We start from the raw sequence: 18,878 nt of genomic DNA, 5'->3' as shown, positions 1-18,878 counted from the left end.
CAGGCATTATGAGCACTGTGAATCTTGTGAAGGAAATAAGGCTCGTAAATATAACTACGACTGACCTGCAAGAGAATGGTCATTATTATCATAATTTTAATCCCTTTTTGCCTTCTTCTTTGGCTCTTTAAATTATTATGTCTTAATGTTGCAATAGCAAAATAAACATTATAACTGGAGTCAGAAGACCTGAATTCAAATTCTCTTTCTGCTACCCACTGGCTAAGCCCCAATATTCTCAGCTAGATAATGACAATGGAGATGATGAAAACGGCCTTACTTACTTCACAAGATTGTTATAAGGAACTCACTGAGAGAATGTGACTGACATTTGGACTGGGAGCTGGACCCAGGCAATTAGAGGTTTCGTACACTTTCCTCTGTCCTTGTAAGGTATATTCAGCTCACCATTCTCACACTAGGAACCACTTCAAGGATATGATGGCCTTGTGAGAGTCAGGAGTTGTTGAGACCATCTGGGTTATATATGTGACTGAGCCCCATTAAGGCAGTTGCAGAGATCTATTTGTGTTGCATCCACCCAAGACAAGCCTAGTATGTCAATTCCGTTGCCTATTAAAGCTGCCCCCTACCAATATGGGATGATCTTCCTCTTTGTTCAGTCTTTTTTTGCCTTCCACATTTTTGAATTTCACCCAGAGAACTTTCAAGGTTGTAAGCCCAACAAAAGTGTTGAAGTGGTGAAATGGTGAAGAAATATCATAATGCAATATATTAATAAATCTATTATTTTATGTATTAAGGGATTGTACCTTCACTATATCACAGGTCACAAAGAGCTCTCAAAAATGTATTGTAATTTTCTTGGTAGAAACAAGTTGTTGAACTATCACTACTTGAGTAAAGCACCTTTGAGGAATTCTTTATGCGTCGAGTTTTTTAACATCCTAATATACAGATATTCACTTGGTGATTTCAGAGTTTATAACACATAATCCTGAAACAAGACACTTTTAAAATTTTGGTTAAAAACATTCAAATATTTATTTTTTCTAGAGCCACACCAGGGTCATATATTCAAGAGTGGCATTACTTCTCTGGTTAAGAAACTATCTCTGAATGACTGTGCAACAGCACTCACATTAAGAAAAATATATGAGTAGTTGGCATTATTTACATTCTTCTGTTAGATTCCCTAATTCAGGCGAGGTCACAGATGAACAGAACTTCATTGGTTTGGGAACATATATTGATGCAGGCAAATGAAGACAGAGTGTGTATTTCTACAACGAATAATATTAGGATATGAGAACTTTTTAATTGTAATTACAATCTTAGCACCCTTCTAGGATAAACATCTTCCAATTATCTCATTTTGTGCTTCATCCATTATACACCTCTGTCAAAAGAGATCTGTGCTCCTCCAAGGCAATTGATTAACATTGACCAGTTTTCCCACACATTCAGTTCAAAGTAGTGTAAGGAGATTAACAACACAATTATTTGCACAAGGTTGAGTATATTATTTAATTAAAATAAAATATTCCCATGAAAAGCAACTTGTTTGTACACACACAAGAGAGTAGAACTGTTTCTTAAATTTTAATTTGTGAAGAAGTGATTTTATTCCTTTTCATACAGGTTAAAAAAAATGTTCTCTGCCATCTGTGTGCCTGTCTGTTTGTTTTGTTTTTTATTGGCAGTGGAAACAGGGGAAGATAGGGTAATTTTGCTTCATGAACTTTTTTGTAACAGAGAAAATTTGCTAATTTGGTACGGTAGTAAAAGCATGAAATTGTCCTAAATTATTGTGATGTGAGCTTGCAATTCCTAATTATTTCTTTAATCATCATGCTACTAATTGCATTCTTCATTTCTTGGGGAAAAAGAGGGGGCAAGGGAAGGAAAAAATAAAAAAAGAATTCACTAAAAAGAAATATCTTTAACTACAGTCCCAATTGACATTCTGTTACTAAAGTCAAATTAGCATTTCTAGAGAAATTTTTTTCACCTCTCCTCCCAAGTCATCATCAAAAATCTGCATGTTAATTGTGTTTGCACATTTATCTATAAATGCAAGTAGAAAGTTAGTATGTGCAGCCTCTCAGAAAGTGAACAGATTCCAAAAGGATTTGGAGATGTTTTGATGAACTTTACTTCCTAGAAGTTGTATTTACACATATATTTTTTCTATAAATGCAATCACACATGAACAATGAGAGTCTAGCTGTTTGAAATAATACTTTACAATAACTGCCTTTGGTTGACAAGTTAAGCAATTGATACATTTTTAATTATAACACCTTGGAGCTTTTAAAGAAGTATTGTAGCTTTGAGCAATGAGAATCTCTGAAGCAAGACTTTGTATTGCTTTTTGTCAGGTTGATATACATTTGCCTCAGGCAGTGCTGCTGGCCAAAAAACAATTTGACTAGATTAAAAACCAAGGCAGATGGGCTTCTATAAATTGAGAGTGATCAATTCATAGACAGTTTTCATTGTAACCAGTTTTGACCATTATTTAAAGTATGATGTATTATTTAACTAATCTCTCCTATTAATGGCTTATTTTTATGAATTCCTTATTAATGACTCAGGAAGAGCTGGATGATCCCATGGAGGAGCTACAAATGACAAGTGAAAATAAATCCTAACGTTTGTTTGCTAAATCTCTTCTCTCACCTTTAGTATATATAATGTATTTGTGTATATGTGTATATATGTGTACATATGTATATGTGTATATATGTATATATATATATATATATAAAATATATATTCTCAACTGTATTTATAAAGTATACATACAATGTGAAAATACCACTCTATTACATAATCCTGGATGAATCCACACAGTTTCTTAAAAGTCTTGAGAACTATAAAAACAATGTAGGAGAAAGGAAGAAATGATCCAGTGCATTAATGAGGAGAGAGTCATGCTTCAAATGATTTATTTTCTTTTTGTTAAAGATCTTATTTATTTATTTGAGAGACAGAGAGTGAGTGGGAGGGAAAGGGAGAGAGAATTTGAAGCAGACACCATGCTGAGCAGAGAGTCCTACCTGGGGCTTGATCCCATGACAGCAAGATCATGACCTGCGCCAAAACCAAGAGTCAGATGCTTAACTAAATGAGGCACCCAGGTGCCCCAGTGATTTCTTTAAAGTGTGGATACTCTCTGGATATACCAGAAAGGATAGTTCATATCTTAGTAAATATAAGAGAAAAAAATACTGTATCACAAATAATGGAATTATAATTGGAACATCATTTATTAAGGCACTAAATCATAATGTAGTATCCTAACACGAGTAAAAGTTATGAAGTAAACAAAGTTTGCCTTAAGGGCCCATAGCATCCTTCAGAACAGGCTTGTTTCACTATTCTCAATGGACATTCAACATCTTTTACCTTTCAACCAAGCCCAAACCTATCAAAGATTGTTATCAAGAAGAGAGCTAACAAATTTTTTTAGCTTAACATATTTAAGATATTCATTCATTTTTAAAATTAATTCATTCAAAATTATTTATTGAGGACTTATGAAATGTCAGGCACTAGATATTAAGCAGAGGTTTATTTGGGTCTAAAGTTAACATTATTTTGATAGTTCAATTTGAAAAGAAGACTACAAAATTACAAATATAGAGTTACATGCAAGGCATTGAAAGGGGCCTATGCAAAAGAAAGTTCCTGAAGTTTACATTTAATTAACTTCATAGGAATAAATCTACCTCTCATGCTAATGTTGCAAGAGCAACACAATAGACAGGAAGTTCTTTCTGCCTTCATGGAACTGATACTCTAACGGAAAAGATATAAAATAAATAAACATATTCAACAATGTCACATATAAAGAAAAACAAAAAGTGGTAAAGGGTTCAAAAATAGTATGTTGCTGTTTTAAATAGGATTCTCAGAGAGAACATCTCTGGGCAGATGATATTTGAGTAGAGTCCTTAATGCATTTAAGGGAATGAACCAAGATTGTAAGCAAGGAGTACAGAAAGTGCAAAAGCCCAGAAATAAGAGTGAATTCAGCATGTTCCAATGAATACCCAAAAGATGGGATGGGATTGGGGCAAGTCAAGGTAAGTCTTAAAAGCCATGGTAAAATTTCACTTTCATTTTAAATGTGATGGAGAACCACTGGAGATGTCAAGCAAGAAATGCCCCGATTTTCATTTAGAAGAGTCACTCTGGCTTTTTCTTCTTCTTCTTCTTTTAAATATTGTTTTCTTTTATTCCGTGCTTTGTTTTTAGACACTTCCTTCCTTCCTTCCTTCCTTCCTTCCTTCCTTCTTTCCTTCTTTCCTTCCTTCCTTCTTTTCTTTCTTTCTTTCTTTATTATTATTATTGTTTTATAAATTTATTTTTTTCAGCGTAACAGTATTCATTGTTTTTGCACAACACCCAGTGCTCCATGCAATATGTGCCCTCCCTATTACCCACCACCTGGTTCCCCCAACATCCCACCCCTGACCCTTCAAATCCCTCAGGTTGTTTTTCAGAGTCCATAGTCTCTTATGGTTCGCCTCCCCTTCCAATTTTTTTTTATAAACATATAATGTATTTTTATCCCCAGGGGTACAGGTCTGTGAATTGCCAGGTTTACATACTTCACAGCACTCACGATAGCACATACCCTTCCCAATGTCCATAACCCCCTCCCCCTCTCCCAACCCCACCTCCCCCCAGCAACCCCCAGTTTATTTTGTGAGATTAAGAGTCATTTATGGTTTGTCTCCCTCCCAATCCCATCTTGTTTCATTTATTCTTCTCCTATCCCCCTAACCCCCCATGTTGCATCTCCACGTCCTCATATCAGGGAGATCATATGACAGTTGTCTTTCTCCGATTGACTTATTTCACTAAGCATGATACCCTCTAGTTCCATCCACATCGTCGCAAATGGCAAGATTTCATTTCTTTTGATGGCTGCATAGTATTCCATTGTGTATATATACCACATCTTCTGTATCCATTCATCTGTTGATGGACATCTAGGTTCGTTCCATAGTTTGGCTATTGTAGACATTGCTGCTATAAACATTCGGGTACACGTGCCCCTTCGGATCACTGCGTTTGTATCTTTAGGGTAAATACCCAGTAGTGCAATTGCTGGGTCATAGGGTAGTTCTATTTTCAACATTTTGAGGAACCTCCATGCTGTTTTCCAGAGTGGTTGCACCAGCTTGCATTCCCACCAACAGTGGAGGAGGGTTCCCCTTTCTCCGCATCCTCGCCAGCATCTGTCATTTCCTGACTTGTTAATTTTAGCCATTCTGACTGGTGTGAGGTGATATCTCATTGTGGTTTTGATTTGTATTTCCTTGATGCCGAGGGATGTGGAGCACTTTTTCATGTGTCTGTTGGTCATCTAGATGTCTTCTTTGCAGAAATGTCTGCTCATGTCCTCTGCCCATTTCTTGATTAGATTTTTTGTTCTTTGGGTGTTGAGTTTGCTAAGTTCCTTATAGATTTTGGATACTAGCCCTTTATCTGATATGTCGTTTGCAAATATCTTCTCCCATTCTGTCAGTTGTTTTTTGGTTTTGTTAACTGTTTCCTTTGCTGTGCAAAAGCTTTCTTTATTATTTTTAAATTTAATTTTAGAGAGAGAGAGAGTGCATATACAGTTGGTGTGAGGGTCAGAGGGCAAGAATCTTCAAGCCAAATACCTGGTGAGAATGGAGCCCAGTGCCAGGGCTTTTCCCATGACCCATAAGACGTGAGCTGAAACCAAGATTCAGGCACCCAACATACTGAGGTACCCAAGGTCTCTAGATGATGAGTTTTCAAATAAACTCTTATAAATTTATAGTAAAATTTTCATTTCTGATTAAATAAAAGCTCCACAATAGTTGTGGTCAAATTAGCATTATACCAAAATTACCATATGACAGTACATAAAATCATCCCCTGTGGTTGGAAAACTGGCTCATAGGTATGGAGGGTTCATGGTGATGAAGAAAGGGCATGCTTGGGGAAAGCTGTATTTTGATGACCTTTACACTTTTTTTTTTTTTTACTTTGTCATCAGTGTCCCCACTGAATTTGAACAGAGTTTATTATTGACCATCCTCGAGGCTAAAGAATACCTCCTGAAGGTGCCACCTCTGAAAGGGGGAAGCTCTGGCTGAACTGACATAGAGATGGCCCTCTGACTTGGATCCAGAGACAGGAATCTTCAACTAGGCTTTGGCAATGTTCACAAAGTTGTACTTGTTGGTGAAGTGGAAATAGTAGAAGTTGAGAGAAGTATACAAAGCTTCCAGCACCTCAGGGTGGTTGTGTAGCTATTCCAGTGCCAACTGGTAAAAGGAAGCCCTAGAAAAAGCTTTTTGTATAAGACAACATATAAGGGCACAGCTCCCACTCGCCACCACATTCGAAAAAAGAATCAGTTTCCCCAGAGGCAATGGCATGCTGCTTCCTAGAGATTTGCCAATTCACAGCACAGCTTTCTTGAAAATCATCAAAGGAAAGTTGCTCTGCCAGGAATATAATCACCACACAATAGAAAGTGTGTCTTTTCCTTCCAGAGGTAGGAGAGTGGGTGGGAAAAGCCCACAGGCTGGCATGCCCCTCTGGCTTCTTTTTAATGTGACGTTCTGGTGAGTCTTCAAGTATTATTTCTCAAGTAGTGATCCTAATATTACCTAAACCAGAAGCTCTTTAATTTTGGCAGTTTCTTTTTTTTTTATTTGTTTATTTACAGCATAACAGTGTTCATTGTTTTGGAATCACACCCAGTGCTCCATGCAGTACGTGCCCTCCCTATTACCCACCACCTGGTTCCTCAACCTCCCACGCCCCCCCGCCCCTTCAAAACCCTCTGGTTGTTTTTCAGAGTCCATAGTCTCTCATGGTTCATCTCCCCTTCCAGTTTCCCTCAACTCCCTCTCCTCTCCATCTCCCCATGTCCTCCATTGGCAGTTTCTTTTTGACCTGAGAACATGGCCTCTCTCCAGGGGCACCTGGGTGGCTCAGTTGGTAAAGCATCTGCCTTCTGCTTAGGTCACAATCTCAGGGTCCTGGGATTGAGCCCCCCATTGAGCTCTCTGCTCAGTGGGGAGTCTCCTTCTCCCTCTCCTTCAGCCCCACCCACTGTGCTCTCTCTTTCTCTCTCTTTCTGTCTCAAATAAATAAATAAAATCTTGAGAAAAAAAAAAAAAAACAAGAACATAACCACTCTCCAGATTTGAAACTAACCTGTTGCCCTATCCCTTTCCAGTTGCACTCATAAATTTTGTTTTAGATTCAGATTTTATTTATTTTTTAAAAAGATTTCATTTATTTATTTGATAGAGAGAGAGAGATCACAAGTAGGCAGAGAGGCAGGCAGAGAGAGAGGGGAAAGCAGGCTCACCACGGAGCAGAGAGCCCGATGTGGGGCTCGATCTCAGGGCCCTGAGATCATGACCTGAGCCGAAGGCAGAGGCTTAACCCACTGAGCCACCCAGGCACCCCTAGATTCAGATTTTAAAGCCTCACTTCTGGCTGCATTATCTTACAGTCTACCTATGCACCAAAACTTTTCAACTTTAACTATTCACCTAAATGTACCTCACTCTGCTACCTGCTGCCACTGTTATCTTGCTATGTCATCTGGCTTAATATGAATCTCTGTCACTGCCCCTCACTGCCTTTAATTCATAGTCTATGAAAGAATTCAAATGGTGTTTGAGATATGGGAGATCTACAAGTGAGACAAGAAGTGTGTGTGTGTGTGTTTGTGTGGGTGTGCACACGCGCGTGCCTGTGTGTGAGAGAAAGAGAGATGCTAACCATTTAAAATTTATGCCTACTTATCTTGCAAATAATTCATGAATGCCTTTAAATATACATCAGATTAAATTAGTTTTAAGAGTTATTTGATTAATATACTAAGTGGTATATATGCATGGTGAGACTGCTTAGTTTCTTATTCTTGTACTATAAGTTGTTTTCCTAAGTCAAACAAAATAAAGGAACTAATTGTCTAAAATAGTATCAACATAACTGAAAGACAGCATATTTTCTTTTAGGAACCCAAACTGGACTGTTGATTCTTTCAGTGAATAGAGTAACTTCCTTAATTTGGTTGGTGCTACTCTACCTTCAGTTATTATAAAATCATAAAGAAAAAAATTATGTAAAAGATACACTGTTTTGTTTTTCTAAAGAGTAGTTTCCTGGAACTTCTTTCATGATTTTGTTTTAAAATGCCTTACATCTTATATGTTGGTTCTTTTCTTTATAAAAGCAATAATTACATAAATAATTCTGGGGATCTTGTTATGTTAATTGTATTATTGATTTGTAATAAAAAGAAAATGGAAATGCAGTTATTATCTGTAGTGACAGAATAGAGTAGCAATTTCTACTGGCACCACTAAAGCAAAATCTAAATTACCAAAAAAGTGAATGGCAGAAAGGAACAAAGATAGCCTCTTTGACAAATGGTGCTGAAACAATTGGACATCCACATGTGAAAATATGAATATACACACAGAATTTTACCCTCCAAAGAGATTAACTCAAAATTGATCATAAACCTAAATATAAAATATAAAACTGTAAAACTCCTAGGAGATAACATGAAGAAAACTTAGATAACCTTGAGTATGGTGTTGTTCTTTTAGATATTACACCAAAGACATAATTCATGAAAAAAAAATAATGGATAAGCTGGACTTCATTAAAACTATAAACTTCTGTCCTGGGGCGCCTGGGTGGCTCAGTGGGTTAAAGCCTCTGCCTTCGGCTCAGGTCATGGTCTCAGGGTCCTGGGATTGAGCCCCGCATTGGGCTCTCTGCTCAGTGGGGAGCCTGCTTCCTCCTCTCTCTCTGCCTGCCTCTCCGCCTACTTGTGATCTCTCTCTGTCAAATAAATAAATTAAAAAAAAAAAACCTTCTGTCCTAAAAAATAAATGCCAAGAAAATGAGAAGACAAGCCAAAGCCCAGAAGTAAATATTTGCAAAACACACATGTAATAAAGGGCTTTCTTCAAAATACACACACACACACAAACACACACACACACACACACACACACACACACACACACACAAACAACTTTAAAAGCTTAATAGAAAACAAACAACTTGAACAACAACAACAAAAAAAATGGTTCAAAGAGTTTAACAGACATCTCACCAAAGAAGATCTATGGGTGACAAATAAGCATATGAAAAGATGTTCCACATCATATGCCATCAGGGAATTGCAAATTAAAACAAGGAGATACCATTACACACCTATTAGAATGGTCAAAATGCAAAATGCTGACAACACCAAATGCTGACAAGAATGTGGAACAGGAACTCTCCTACATTGCTGGTGAGAATGCAAAATCATAGCTTCCATTTTGGAAGACAGTTTGGTGGTATCTTATAAAACTAAACATAGCCTTATTATAGGATCAAGCAATGATGTTCCTTGGTATTTATTCAAAGCAGTTGAAAATCATGTTCACATAAACCTGTACATAGAGGTTTATAGCAGCTTTATTCATAATTGCCAAAGCTTTGATGCAACCAAGATATCCTTCAGTAGGTGAACAGATACATAAACTATAACACATTGAAACAATGGACTATTATCAGCAATGATCAGCACTAAAAAGAAATGAACTATCAACCCATAAAAAGAATCAGAGGAACCATAAATTGCATACTATTAACCAAAAACAAAAGCCAATTTGAAAAGATTATTATATGTTGTATGATTTCCAGAACAAAACATTCCGGAAAAGACAAGAAATATGGAAGTGACAAAAAGATCACTGGTTGCCAAGATAGGGAATGGGAGATGAAGGGGCAGAATACAGAGGCCTCTTTGGGCAGTAAAAATATCCTGTATCAAATTATAATGATGGATAGGTGCCATTACACTTTTATCCAAACATGTAGAATGTACAATATCAACAGTGAACCCTAAGTTAAACTATGGCATCAGGTGAATTAGGTTGTGTTGTGATTAGTAAAAAATATACTCTTTTGGCAAGTGTTGTGTGTGTAAGGGTAGGTAGTATATAATAAATCTCTGTACTTTATTCTCAATTTTGTTGTAAACCTAAAACTGCTCTGTAGAAAGTGAAGTCTTCTTTGAAAATCTGAATGCTATGCTGATTTCAATAATGTGAAATAAATGTGATGATATTATGCTCTACATGATTCATGATGTGTCTACAAAATACCTTATGCAACCCATTTCACAAAACTAATTTTTTTACTATTCTAGCCCCAAATCATCAAATAGGGTTATTTTCCTTATTTTTTTCTAAATTTATAGAATGGGCTCAATTATCCAGTGTATTGATTTCCTGATGTGTCTACAAAATACCTTATGCAACCCATTTCACAAAACTAATTTTTTTACTATTCTAGCCCCAAATCATCAAATAGGATTATTTTCCTTATTTTTTTTTTCTAAATTTATAGAATGGGCTCAATTATCCAGTGTATTGATTTCCTGTAGATATACCCATCATTTTTGGTATGAACCAGGAATTATGTACTTGGATATTTCAGTCTTTTCTAAGTCTGACAGGGGAACAATAGATTGCTTTTAAGATCTGAGCTGTCACAAAATTAAATTAAGAATGAAATCTGTTATATCAAGGTAAGAGCTACAAGCGCTGCCCTGTGAGCTATTTAAAGTTAGAGTATTTACAATAGGATTAGTCAAAGCAGGTAAAAATATTTTGCTAGAAAAAACACAATGCCATAATCTTAGAAGAGTTCTGATTTCTAACTCTAAATTGGCATGACTTACTCTACTGATTAGCATCTAGATTAAAAAAGCAGTAGGAATGCAAAACTGAGAATGTCTTTAACTACCAGTGCCTCTAGTTCTATGTATTAGGAATGTGCATAATTATGCCCGAGACAGAACTAATTATAACACCTAAGGTTTTGAACTATTGTGATGCCAGTAAGTGTTTAATGCTATGTTATCTTAACATTCAGAGCAACTACACAGATTATTTTATTTTATTTTTTAAAAGATATTATCTACTTGAGACAGAGAGAGAGAGAAAGAGGGCATGAGCACTGGGGTGGATATGGTGGAGAAGCAGACTTCCAGCTAAGCAGGGAGCCTGAACTGGGGCTCAATACAAGGATCCTGAGATCATGACCTGAGCAGAAGGCATATGCTTAACAGAGTGAGCCAACCAGGTGTCACTATACAGATTATTTAGTATATTGAAATAACCAGTTTCATTTCCTACATTACCCCCCCTAAAAAGATATTCAATTAAAATATCTGTAAAACCAGTTGGAGGAGTATTTATTTCCACAATGTAACTTGATTTTGCAATTCAATAAAATTTATCAATTTAGTAGCCCAATATAAAGACAGCTTGAAAAGTAATAATTTAAAGCAATACTCCCCACTTTTCCACACCATGCATTTTGAGTGTATCCAGTTGCTGATACAGATCTTCTCAATGTTTTTCCCCATCAAAATTCTTCTAAATAAAGGAGGATTTATATACTTAGTGATTTGGCAGAATAGCCAGAGCCATCTCTATGACAAACTTCTTTGGTTGGATTTTTTTTTTAAGATTTAATTTTATTTATTTGATAGAGAGAGAGAGAGAGAGAGAGAGAAGAGAAGAGAGGGAACACAAGCACGGTGAATGGAAGAGAGAGAAGCAGGCTCCCTGCTCAGCAGGGAGCCTGATGAGATGCAGGGGTTCCATCCCAGGACCCTGGGATTATGACCTGAGCTGAAGGCAGACACTTAACGACTGAGCCATCCAGGCACCCCTTTTGGTTGGATTTTTGACAAGATGTCTATTTTTAGTCAGTAAATGTCATGTAAACCTGAGTGTCTCATTGTATGTGGCCTATTCAGCACTATACTAAAATACACTTTGGGACTGTAAATTTTAGATTGAGGTATAGTCATCTAAGTTTCTATGACCACACCTTGGGTTTGGTCATATAACATTATTGTCTTATTATAACCAGTTAGCAAAAAACTTGATCATATGTTAATGTAAGATATAACTTTTCAAGAGAAATGTGAAAAGTAATTTTTCAAGAGAAATACAAGATAAGAGGAATTGTTAAGTGTATCCTAGAGTTCGACTCATTCTTCTGTATGATTGAGTCACAGCTGAGCTTGGTTTAATTCAGATTTCTTTTTTTAAGATAGCACTATATCTGCCACTGTTTGGTGTTGCTTCTTGTTAGCTCCAGTCTAATAAGCAGTTATAGAGAATGAAGTGGAAATAGTAGTGCATCCAGTAGGGGACAAGTCAAAGTACAGTGCTTGAGTGTATCAGGCAATGAAACCAGGTGTCTCATTATTAGTAACCCTGAAGTTTTATTCTCAGTATTTTTCCTGATATTCTGTTTGACTTTGGCAAATTGCTTTCGTCTCTCCTCCTCATATCCAGTGTTAAAAAACAAGGGCAACAAATAGTACCTTCTGATGTGCAGAGCTGAGAAAAAGAAAGATGTCTTTCAAACTTTGCATTATATGCCAAACAGAGCAGGCTTAAAGCTTTTGCCATGTTGTTATTAATTATAATGAGTAATTATTTTCAAGAACTACTAGCACTAACCCATTGTCATAGGATATACTTGTGTAATCAGTGTGCAAAAGACTGTAGTTCAACTAAACTATAAAGAGGTTTCAAATATGGCAATAGAAAGTGTATGTATCATAGTCCTTCTATAGAAAATGACCTATTTGTTCATAGACTTACCAGTCTGTTTGGTCTAAATGAAGAGAAAACTTTAGGATTATACTGAACCATTTATTACTGTTGGCTCTGATTTCGTATGAGCAGGGAAAATAAACCCCTGTCCAGGTGGATATTAGTTTTATGCTCTTCTGCTGATTTTCAAATCATCAAAGCCAAGTCCTCAAAACATGCCTATTTTTTTTAATTTGTTTATTTACAGCATAACAGTGTTCATTGTTTTGGCATCACACCCAGTTCTCCATGCAGTACGAGCCCTCCCTATTACCCACCACCTCGTTCCTCAACCTCCCACCCACCCCTGCCCCTTCAAAACCCTCTGGTTGTTTTTCAGAGTCCATAGTCTCTCATGGTTCATCTCCCATTCCAGATTCCCTCAACTCCCTCTCCTCTCCATCTCCCCATGTCCTCCATGTTATTTGTTATGCTCCACAAATAAGTGAGACCATATGATACTTGACTCTCTCTGCTTGACTTATTTCACTCAGCATAATCTCTTCCAGTCCCTTCCATGTTGCTACAAAAGTTGGGTATTCATCCTTTCTGATGGAGGCATAATACTCCATTGTGTATATGAACCACATCTTCCTTATCCATTCATCCGTTGAAGGGCATCTTGGTTCTTTCCACAGTTTGGCGACCGTGAATATTGCTGCAATAAACATTGGAGTACAGATGGCTCTTCTTTTCACTACATCTGTATCTTTGGGGTAAATATCCAGCAGTGCAATTGCAGGGTCATAGGGAAGCTCTATTCTTAATTTCTTCAGGAATCTCCGCACTGTTCTCCAAAGTGGCTGCACTAACTTGCATTCCCACCAACAGTGTAAGAGGGTTCCCCTTTCTCCACATCCTCTCCAACACTTGTTGTTTCCTGTCTTGCTAATTTCGGGCATTCTAACTGGTGTCAGGTGGTATCTCAATGTGGTTTTAATTTGAATCTCCCTGATGGCTAGTGATGATGAACATTTTTTCATGTGTCTGATAGCCATTTGTATGTCTTCGTTGGAGAAGTGTCTGTTCATATCTTCTGCCCATTTTTTTGATATGATTATCTGTTTTGTGTGTGTTGAGTTTCAGAAGTTCTTTATAGATCCTGGATATCAACCTTTTGTCTGTACTGTCATTTGCAAATATCTTCTCCCATTTCGTGGGTTGCCTTTTTGTTTTGTTGATTGTTTCCTTTGCTGTGCAGAAGCTTTTGATCTTGATGAAGTACCAAAAGTTCATTTTTGCTTTTGTTTCCTTGGCCTTTGGAGACATATCTTGAAAGAAGTTGCTGTGGCTGATATCGAAGAGGTTGCTGCCTATGTTCTCCTCTAGGATTCTGATAGAATAGACCAGTGGAACAGAGTGGAGAGCCCAGATATGGACCCTCAACTCTATGGTGGAATAATCTTCGACAAAACAGGAAAAAATATTCAATGGAAAAAAGACAGTCTCTTCAATAAATGGTGCTGGGAAAACTGGACAGCGATATGTAGAAGAATGAAACTCGACCATTCTCTTACACCGTACACAAAGATAAAAACATGCTTATTTTACAAGTACTTTCTAATGGATTTCAACACTTTGTTGTGTTCTTTGGAAGTATAGCTTCACATTTGTGAGACAAAGTGTGCTGGCAATTAAGGTGGCTTTGAAATGAGTGTTTGCATATGAGGTGTTTTTCTGGTCTTCTCATCAACCATTTTCAGATTGCTCACCTGGCTGAATGTATGCTAGCTTCAATAAAGTCACCCCAAAATATTCAGTAGCAGTCTCAGACATTGACATTTTCATTTGAAAACTGTTTACAAAATTTCCTCGAAAAATGTGCAGTTTTTGCAAATGCATATCATACCATTATATTTAATTTAGCCAGAATAGAATGCCCTTATGCCTCTAATGTTATTTATCCCTATTTCCACTTCTTCTCTGATCTCATCAACTCCTATCAATTACTCCACATGAGAAGGAATGAAATTCAGGGGCTTTCATGGAAATGTGGAACTACCCATGGAAGATATCTGGCAAGTTTGTACCCGTGGAGTGACTGAAATGATACTAAAGTCCTCTTAAAATTCTATTCTGCTTTATCTTACATCAAGCTCTCAGTAATTATATTATTACAACAAGTACTTATGTAATTTTAAGAGCTTCTTAAATTTTAGTGGCTTCTTGGGCCCTTTGGGGTTTCTGGGAGCATTAATATTGAACCTGAAGGAGATATGCAAGGAAGCCAATTTGATAGGGCTTTGGCATTATTTAAGAAGTAAAGTAAAAATGATGTCCTATGGCTGGCTGCTCAGATTTAAAACTTCAAACATTAAGTATCACAATTAATTTTTGAATTAGTTAATTAATTATATTTATTTTTAAAAATTGTGTTCAGTTAACCACTGTAGAGTATATCATTAGTTTCTGATGTAGTGTTCAATGATTCATTAGTTACATATAACACCGAGTTCTCATCACAGCATGTGCTTCCTCAATACCCATCACCCTGTTACCTCCTTCCCCCAACCCCTTCCCCTCTGAAACCCTCAGATTGTTTCCCAGGGTTTGTAGTCTCTCATGGCTTATTTCCATCTCTAATTTGTCTCCCTTTGAGTTTCTCTCCACTCCCCTATGGTCCCCTGTGCTATTGCTTTTGTTCCACATACGAGTGAAACCATATGATAATTGTATTTCTCTGCTTGACTTGACTTCACTTAACCTAATCCCTTCTAGTTCTATCCATGTCACTGCAAATGCTGGGTATTCATTTCTGATGGCTGAATAATATTCCATTGTACATATGTACCACATTCTCTGTATCCATTCATCTGTTGAAGAGCATCTCAGCTCCTTCCATAGTTCAGCTATTATGGACACTGCTGCTATGAACATTGGGGTGCATGTGCCCCTTTGTTTCACTACATATGTATCTTTGGGGTAAATACCTAGTAGTGCAGTTGCTGGGTTTTAGGGTAGCTCTATTCTTATCTTCTTAGGGAACCTTCATACTGTTTTCCAAAGTGAATGTCTATCAGCTTATTTTCCCATCAACAGTGTAAAAGGGTTCAACTTTCTCCACATCCTTGCCAACATTTGTTGTTTCCTGTTTTGTTAAATTTTTCCATTCTAACTAGTATAAGGCGGTATTTCATTGTGGTTGTGATTTGTAGTTCCCTGAGAGCTAGTGATGTGGAGCATTTTTTTTCATGCATCTATTAGCCATTTATATGTCTTCTTTGGAGAAGTGTCTCTTCATGTATTCTGCCCATTTTTTGACTAGGCTATTTGTTTTTTTTGAGTGTTGAGTTTCAGAAGTTTTTATTTTTAAGATTTTATTTATCTGACAGAGATCACAAGTAGGCAGAGAGGTAGGCAGAGAGAGAGAGAGAGGGAAACAGGCTCCCCGCTGAGCAGAGAACCCGATGCAGGGCTCAATCCCAGGACCCTGGGATCATGACCCGAACCGAAAGCAGAGTCTTTAACCCTGAGGCACCAAGGCACCCTGAGAAGTTCCTTATAGATCTTGGATATCAGCCTTTTATTTGTAATGTCATTGATAAATATCTTCTCCCATTCTACGGGCTGCCTTTTAGTTTTGTTGACTACTGTTTCCTTTGCTGTGCAGAAGCTTTTTATCTTGATGAAATCCCAAAAGTTCATTTTTGCTTTTGTTTCACTTGCCTTTGGAGATAGGACTTAAAAGAAACCACTATGGCCAATGTTGAAGAGGTGACTGCCTATGTTCTCCTCTAAGATTTTGATGGATTACTGTCTTATATTGATGGCTTTCATCCATTTTGAGTTTATCATTTTGTATGGTGCAAGGGAATTGTCCAGTTTCATTCTATATGTAGCTGTCCAATTTTCCCAGCACCACTTATTGAAAATACTGTCTTTTTTCCATTGGATATTTTTTCCTAATTTGTCAAAGATTAGTTGACCATAGAGCTGAGGGTCCATTTCTAGTGTCTCTATTCTGTTCCATTAGTTTATACGTTTGTTTTTGTGCCAATACTATGCAATCTTGGTGATCACAGCTTTGTAATATAGCTTGAAGTCAGGCAACATGATACCCCCAGCTTTGTTTTTCTTTTTCAACATTCCCCTGATGATTTGGGGTCTTTTCTAGTTTCATAAAAATTTTAGGATTGTTTGTTCCATCTCTTTGAAAACTGCTAATGGCATTTTAATAGGGATAGCATTGAAAATGTAAATTGCTCTGTTCAGGATAGACATTTTCACAATGTTTATTCTTCCAATCCATAAGCATGGAATGTTTATCCATCATTTTGTGTCTTCCTCAATTTCTTTCATAAGTACTCTGTAGTTTCTATAGTATAGATCCTTTACCTCTTAATTAGGTTTATTCCTAGGTATCTTATGGTTTTTGTTGCTATTGTGAATGGAGTTGATTCCTTAATTTCTCTTTCTACAATTACACTGTTAGCATATAGAAAAGTAACTGATTTATGTGCATTGATTTTGTATCCTGCCACATTACTGAATTGCTGTATGAATTCCAGTAATATTGGGGTGGAGTCTTTGGATTTTCCGTATAAAGTATCATGCCATCTGTGAAAAGAGAGAGTTTGACTTCTTCTTTTCCAATTTTCATGCCTTTTATTCTTTTCTTTCATTTCTTTTCTGACTGCTGAGGCTAGGACTTCTAGCACTATGTTGAACAATAGTGGGTGCCTGGATGGCTCAGTGGGTTAAAGCCTCTGCCTTCAGTTCAGGTCATGATCCCAGGATCCTGGGATTGAGCCTCACGTCAAGCTCTCTGCTCAGCAGGAAGCTTGCTTCCTCCTATCTCTCTGTGTGCTTCTCTGCCTACTTGTAATTTCTGTCTGTCAAATGAATAAATAAAATCTTAAAAAAAAATAGCGGTGAGAGTGGGCATTCCTGTCATGTTCCTGACCTTAGGTAAATAGCTCTAAGCTTTTCCTCATTAATAATGATATTCATTGTTGTCTTTTCATAAGTGGTTTTTATGATATTGAGGAATGTTCCCTCTATCCCTATACTATGAACAGATGTTCTATTTTGTCAAATGCTTTTTTTCTCTTTCAATGAGAGGATCATACGGTTCTTGTCTTTTCTAGGTGTGCTTTATCACATTGATTGATTTGTGAATGTTGAACTGCCCTTGAATTCCAGGGATAAATCCCACTTGATCATGGTGACTAATTCTTTTAATGTACTGTTGGATCCTATTAGCTAGGATCTTTTATATATATATTTTTTTATTTTTTTTAAGATTTTATTTATTTATTTGACAGAGAGAGATCACAAGTAGATAGAGAGGCAGGCAGAGAGAGAGAGAGAGAGGGAAGCAGGCTCCCTGCCGAGCAGAGAGCCCGATGCGGGACTCGATCCCAGGACCCCGAGATCACGACCTGAGCCGAAGGCAGCGGCTCAACCCACTGAGCCACCCAGGCGCCCCATATTTTTTTTTTATTTTTTATTGTCTTCTTTTTAAAATTATTATTTTTATTTCTTTTCAGAATAACAGTATTCATTGTTTTTGCACCACACCCCATGCTCCATGCAATATGTGCCCTCCCTAATACCCACAACCTTGTTTCCCCAACCTCCCACCCCCCGCCCCTTCAAGACCCTCAGGTTGTTTTTCAGAGTCCATAGTCTCTCATGGTTCACCTCCCCTTCCAATTTCCCTCAACTCCCTTCTCTCCATCTCCCCATGTCCTCCATGTTATTTGTTATACTCCACAAATAAGTGAAACCATATGACAATTGACTCTCTCTGCTTGACTTATTTCACTCAGCATAATCTCTTCCAGTCCTGTCCATGTTGCTACAAAAGTTGGGTATTCATCCTTTCTGATGGAGGCATAATACTCCATTGTGTATATGGACCAGATCCTCTTTATCCATTCGTCTTTTGAAGAAAATGAAATTGGACCACTTCCTTACACCACACACGAAAATAGACTCCAAATGGATGAAGGACCTCAATGTGAGAAAGGAATCCATCAAAATCCTTGAGGAGAACGCAGGCAGCAACCTCTTCGACCTCAGCCGCAGCAACATCTTCCTAGGAACAACGGCAAAGGCAAGGGAAGCAAGGGCGAAAATGAACTATTGGGATTTCATCAAGATCAAAAGCTTTTGCACAGCAAAGGAAACAGTTAACAAAACCAAAAGACAGCTGACAGAATGGGAGAAGATATTTGCAAACGACATATCAGATAAAGGGCTAGTATCCAAAATCTA

The sequence above is a fragment of the Meles meles genome, chromosome X (genome assembly GCF_922984935.1).
Source record: "Meles meles chromosome X, mMelMel3.1 paternal haplotype, whole genome shotgun sequence".
In the NCBI taxonomy this organism is placed as follows: Eukaryota; Metazoa; Chordata; class Mammalia; order Carnivora; family Mustelidae; genus Meles; species Meles meles.
This window is presented reverse-complemented; position numbering follows the sequence as displayed.